Consider the following 7,326-nt stretch of genomic DNA (forward strand, 5'->3'; position numbering starts at 1 on the left):
ACAGCAACCCAACGCCAAATCCCAATATACATCCAAAGAAAAATACGCCAAGACCGAAAATAACTTAAAAACTATCTTAAATCTGCCGTACAATAGCAGTATGTTCAAATCGTTGTTTATCATTTATTTAATATTTTCATGTTTTGTATTTTAGATAATTTTGTATTGATGACTGATTGTTCCTTTGCAAACATGTGAACCTACACTCTGTAAATGATAAAGTTTGCCAGCTACTTGTCAACGATCGATTTTTTAACCACGTGCATTGCGTTTTCCTCTGCTTCAAAAAGACTTATATATCTACCTATAAGGCCAGTTCCGGGATACGGTTTTCTGAATCAGACGAATCTGTCAAGTAACTTCCATCAACACGCGACAAAAGAGTATGCATCGTCATTTCAAACAGATGTTGAGCAAACGGGTGAAAAAGATTTTAGAAATGACGTAATACCAACATAAAAATAAAACGTAAAAACGTTAAATGGGGAGAGTTTTACGATGAATTGAGACACATTTCAGTATCTTTTTTATCGATCTTCACAAGTCTGATGCCATCATGTATGTTTTATCGATATGTTCAAGTCTGATTCCATTATGTCTGTTTTATCGATCTACTCAAGTTTGATGCCATTATGTCTGTTTTATCGATATATTCAAGTCTGATTCCATTATGTCTGTTTCATCGATCTACTTAAGTATGATTCCATTATGTCTGTTTTATTGATCTTCTCAAATACGATGCAATTATATCTATCGCATCGATATACTCAAGTATGATGCCATTATGTCTGTTTTATCGATCTTCTAATGTCTGATGTCATTTTGTCTGTTTTATCGATTTACTCAAGTTTGATGCCATTATTTCTATTTGATCGATCTACTCAAGTATAATGTCATTATATCTGTTTTATCGATGTACACATGGATAATGCCATAATGACTGTTTTATCGATCTACTCAAGGATGATGCCATAGTGTCTATTTTATCGATCTACTCAAGTCTTGTGCCATTATGTCTGTTTTATCGATTTCCACATACATAATGCATTTATATCTGTTTTATCGATCTTCTCATGAATGATGCTATAAATAATGACTGTTTTATCGATCTATTCAAGTATGATGCCATTATGTCTGTTTTTGATGATCTACTCAATATGATGCAATTATGTCTGTCTTATCGATATACTCAAGTATGATGCCATTATGCCTGTTTTCTCGATCTTCTAATGTCTGATGTCATTTTGTCTGTTTTTATCGATGTATTCAAGTCGGATATCATTATGTCTGTTTTATCGATCTACTCATGGATGATGCCATTATGTCTGTTTTATCGATCTACTAAAGTCTGATGCCATCATGTCTGTTTTATCGATCTACTCATGGATGATATCATTATGTCTGTTTTATCGATCTACACATGGATGATGCCATAATGACTGTTTTATCGATTTATTCGAGTCTGATGCCATCATGTCTGTTTTTTCTATCTACTCAAATATGATGCCATTATATCTGTCTTATCGATCTACTCATGGATGATGTCATTATGTCTGTTTTATCGATCTTCTCATGTCTGATGTCATTTTGTCTGTTTTATCGATCTACACAAGTCTGATGCCATTATGTCTGTTTTATCGATCTACTCAAGTCTGATGCCATTATGCCTGTTTTATCGATCTTCAAATGTCTGATGTCATTTTGTCAGTTTTAATCGATCTACTCAAGTCTGATGCCATTATGTCTGTTTTATCGATCTACGCATGGATGATGTCATTATGTCTGTTTTATCGATCTACTCATGGATGATGCCATAATGTCTATTTTATCGATCTACTTAAGTCTGATTCAATTATGTCTGTTTTATCGATCTACACATGGATGATGCCATAATGACTGTTCGTTTTATCGATCTATTCAAGTCTGATGCCATCATATCTGTTTTATTGATCTACTTAAGTATGATGCCATTATATCTGTTTTATCGATATACACATGGATAATGCCATAATGACTGTTTTATCGATCTACTCAGGGATGATGCCATAGTGTCTATTTTATTGATATACTCAAGTCTTGTGCCATTATGTCTGTTTTATCGATTTACTCATAAATGATGCATTTATGTCTGTTTTATCGATCTACTCATGGATGATGCTATAAATAATGACTGTTTTATCGATTTACTCAAGTATGATGCCATTATGTCTGTTTTTGATGATCAACTCAATATGATGCAATTATGTCTGTCTTATCGATATACTCAAGTATGATGCCATAATGCCTGTTTTCTCGATCTTCTAATGTCTGATGTCATTTTGTCTGTTTTTATCGATGTACTCAAGTCGGATGCCATTATGTCTGTTTTATCGATCTACTCAAGTCTTGTGCCATTATGTCTGTTTTATCGATTTACACATACATAATGCATTTATATCTGTTTTATCGATCTTCTCATGAATGATGCTATAAATAATGACTGTTTTATCGATCTATTCAAGTATGATGCCATTATGTCTGTTTTTGATGATCTACTCAATATGATGCAATTATGTCTGTCTTATCGATATATTCAAGTATGATGCCATTATGCCTGTTTTCTCGATCTTCTAATGTCTGATGTCATTTTGTCTGTTTTTATCGATGTACTCAAGTCGGATGCCATTATGTCTGTTTTATCGATCTACTCATGGATGATGCCATTATGTCTGTTTTATCGATCTACTCAAGTTTGATGCCATTATGTTTGTTTTATCGATCTACTCATGGATGATATCATTATGTCTGTTTTATCGATCTACACATGGATGATGCCATAAAGACTTTTTAATCGATTTTTTCAAGTCTGATGCCATCATGTCTGTTTTTTCGATCTACTCAAGTATGATGCCATTATATCTGTTTATCGATCTACTCATGGATGATGTCATTATGTCTGTTTTATCGATCTTCTAATGTCTAATGTCATTTTGTCTGTGTTATCAGTCTACACAAGTCTGATGCCATTTTATCTGTTTATCGATTTACTCATGTCTGATGTCATTATGTCTGTTTTATCGATCTTCTCATGTCTGATGTCATTTTGTCTGTTTTATCGATCTACACAAGTCTAATGCCATTATGTCTGTTTTATTGATCTACTCAAGCCTGATGCCATTATGCCTGTTTTATCGATCTTCTAATGTCTGATGTCATTATGTCTGTTTTATCGATCTTCTCATGTCTGATGTCATTTTGTCTGTTTTATCGATCTTCACAAGTCTACTGTCATTATGTCTGTTGTATTGATCTACTCAAGTCTGATGCCATTATGTCTGTTTTATCGATCTACGCATGGATCATGTCATTTTGTCTGTTTTATCGATCTACTCATGGATGATGCCATAATGTCTATTTTATCGATATACTCAAGTCTGATTCAATTATGTCTGTGTTATCGATCTACACATGGATGATGCCATAATAACTGTTTTATCGATTTATTCAAGTCTGATGCCATCATGTCTGTTTTTTCGATCTACTCAAGTATGATGCCATTATATCTGTTTATCGATCTACTCATGGGTGATGTCATTATGTCTGTTTTATCGATCTTCTCAAGTCTGATGTCATTTTGTCTGTTTTATCGATCTTCACAAGTCTACTGTCATTATGTCTGTTGTATTGATCTACTCAAGTCTGATGCCATTATGTCTGTTTTATCGATCTACGCATGGATCATGTCATTTTGTCTGTTTTATCGATCTACTCATGGATGATGCCATAATGTCTATTTTATCGATATACTCAAGTCTGATTCAATTATGTCTGTGTTATCGATCTACACATGGATGATGCCATAATGACTGTTTTATCGATTTATTCAAGTCTGATGCCATCATGTCTGTTTTTTCGATCTACTCAAGTATGATGCCATTATATCTGTTTATCGATCTACTCATGGGTGATGTCATTATGTCTGTTTTATCGATCTTCTCATGTCTGATGTCATTTTGTCTGTTTTTTCGATCCACACCAGTCTAATGCCATTATGTCTGTTTTATCGATATTCTCATGGATGATGTCATTATGTCTGTTTTATCGATCTACTCAAGTCTGATGCCATTATGCCTGTTTTATCGATCTTCTAATGTCTGATGTCATTTTGTCTGTTTTAATCGATCTACTCAAGTCTGATACCATTATGTCTGTTTATCGATCTACTCATAGATGATGCCATTGTGTCTGTTTTATCGATCTACGCATGGATGATGTCATTTTGTCTGCTTTATCGATTTACACATGGATGATGTCATTTTGTTTGTTTAATCGATTTACGCATTGATGATTTCATTTTGTCTGTTTTATCGATCTACACATGGATGATGTCATTATGTCTGTTTTATCGATCTACTCATGAATGATGTCATTATGTCTGTTTAATCGATCTACTCAAGTCTGATGCCATTATGCCTGTTTTATCGATCTTTTAATGTCTGATGTCATTTTGTCTGTTTTAATTGATCTACTCAAGTCTGATGCCATCATGTCTGTTTTATCGATATACTGATGCCATTTTGCCTGTTTTATCGATCTACTCATGGATGATGCCATAAAGACTTTTTTATCGATTTATTCAAGTCTGATGCCATCATGTCTGTTTTTTCGATCTACTCAAGTATGATGCCATTATATCTGTTTATCGATCTACTCATGGATGATGTCATTATGTCTGTTTTATCGATCTTCTCATGTCTAATGTCATTTTGTCTGTGTTATCAGTCTACACAAGTCTGATGCCATTTTATCTGTTTATCGATTTACTCATGTCTGATGTCATTATGTCTTTTTTATCGATCTTCTCGTGTCTGATGTCATTTTGTCTGTTTTATCGATCTACAAAAGTCTAATGTCATTATGTCTGTTTTATTGATCTACTCAAGTCTGATGCCATTATGTCTGTTTTATCGATCTACGCATGGATGATGTCATTATATCTGTTTTATCGATCTACTTATGGATGATGCCATAATGTCTATTTTATCGATATACTCAAGTCTGATTCAATTATGTCTGTGTTATCGATCTACACATGGATGATACCATAATGTCTGTTTTATCGATCTACTCAAGTCGGGTGTCATTTTGTCTGTTTTATCAATCTTCTCAAGTATAATGCTATTATGTCTGTTTTATCGATCTTTTTAAGTCTTGTGCCCATATTTTTGTTTTATCGATTCACTCAAGTATTATTCCACAATGTCTGTTTTATGTATCTACTAAAGTCTTGTGACATTGTGTCTGTCTTGAATATTCAATTAAGTTCAAATCCATTTAGTTCATTTTATTGATCAGATTCAAAATATTGAATTGAATTCAGGTTCTTCAAGTCAACTTTGACATTTTTAAGAGGTAAAATTTTCATGGAATATTTTATTTGTTGACTGAAGATCATCGACTTTTTACGCTTACCTTGGTTTATTTTGGTACCGAGGTTGTGTCAAAATAACATGTTTTGGTTAAATAAAAAGTGTTTTGAAAACTCAACATTTTAATTTTCAAACTTTTTTCTGTCGAATGTTTCTCGAACGCAGTAGATTCATATCTTCTGAATGTCTGACTATGTCGATAAAAATATGGACAAAAAGAAATTGTAGTTATCATTAACTTCTTTATAGGCAAGCACAAATGCAGTTCAATGGTAGTTAGGATTTATGATACTGGTGCGAAATAAAAAGTTGTGATAGCAAAACAAACTTGTAAAGGGAAGACTTGTCACTTGTAAATCGGTGGAAAAGTAGTCATGACATGTTTTACACCTCATGGTCTATATTTAATCACATGTTTTAAGTCAGTGCATCTAAGATTGATATTAAAGTTTACACGATCAAAGAAACAATCAACGAAACTGAGTATTATTCTTATACACATATGCACATTGACGGTTCTAAAATTTAAAGGAGTTCGCTTCTCAGTTTCAAAGTAATCAACTTTTAAAAAAACTAGTTTATATAGATAGGGGATTAATAAAGGAATCCAAAGAGCAAAAACAAATATATAGGTCACCGTGCTTGTTTTCGAGATATTAGCCATTGAAATTTTGGCGGAAAATATTTTCTCTTGACTTTTCATAGTTTTACCCTTGTCAAGTTGAAGTTCTCCAAAACTGTTAAAAAGTAATTAAAATTTTATAAAACTTTTACAAATGGCTTATCATTATACATGTGAAAGATTTATAAAAAGAAAAATGGGGGTTACCGGGCAATTTTTTTCAAGGCATTCAAATGGATAACACCAGAGGATTCCGAAAATCTGACAAAAAATGACGTCTTTATACTAAATCCTTGGGATATTGGATGAGTACTGATTAATATTTTAGTCTGTATTAAGATAAATGATTTGTTAATGGTTGTTATTGGCTTTGACCTAGCGTTCAGTAACTACGAGTACTACTTCTTTGTATTTATTGTGCTAGTGTTTGTGCTTGTTGCTTTTTATCGATCTGGTGAGTCAAACCCTTTTCTACTGATTAGTATAGTTTGTTCTTATGTTGTACTACTACACCACTGTACCGAATTAGGGTTAAGGGTTTGGCACCAGCAAACATGTTTAACCCCGCCATATTCTGTATGTGCTTTTACCAAACCAGGAGCCACTAATTCAGTGTTGGTCGTTTGTTGCTGTTTAACATATTTGTTTTTCATTATTGTTTTGTATATACATAAGGTCGTTATTTTTCTCGTTTCAATTGTCATTTCGGAAAATTATATAGCTTACTATGCAGTGCAGCATGTATTTTTATCATTGTTGAAGGCCGAACGGTGACATATATTAATACATGAAATTGTGAACAATCATACCACGCCTTGCGCCTTCTTATATTTATATAGTCAGTTTCGGAAATCAATTAATATTTGCAAGTTTCGAAAAATTTCTCAGCAGTAACATAGATTACTCTCTGCTCTGTTGTATGGTGTTACCATATCTAAATTGATACGTTTTTTCGTGCATGTACACACTATACTGACTTCATATACAGGAGTGTGCTCCTTGCGCAGAAACTGCTCTTACAGAGTTATGAGGAGGAAAGATTAGAAATGACACTCTAAATTTTATGGACACCATCACGAATCGGTTGATCTATACGATGTGTCTGTGTCGTGTTAACTAGCTAATGACATTTTTACTACGTCTAAAACTCTGGTTTAAAATCTTTTTCGTCTGTCTGTTAAGTACCGAACGTGAACTATTCCCGAATATGACTGTTATACCGAGTGTAAATTTGCACTGCTGTAAGGCGTGTCTCGGTATTTTGTACATCTGACAATCGTGTATTTTCGAATTTTT

General features: G+C 33.3%; 1 protein-coding gene across 1 annotated transcript in view; it reads right to left on the reverse strand.

The window, feature by feature from the left end:
- The window catches only part of LOC139513645 (uncharacterized), a 250,764-nt gene that overhangs the window by 108,491 nt on the left and 134,947 nt on the right, over nucleotides 1–7,326 (reverse strand). The gene's annotated exons all lie outside the window — the stretch shown is intronic.

This window comes from Mytilus edulis, chromosome 2 (genome assembly GCF_963676685.1).
Source record: "Mytilus edulis chromosome 2, xbMytEdul2.2, whole genome shotgun sequence".
NCBI classification, from domain to species: domain Eukaryota; kingdom Metazoa; phylum Mollusca; class Bivalvia; order Mytilida; family Mytilidae; genus Mytilus; species Mytilus edulis.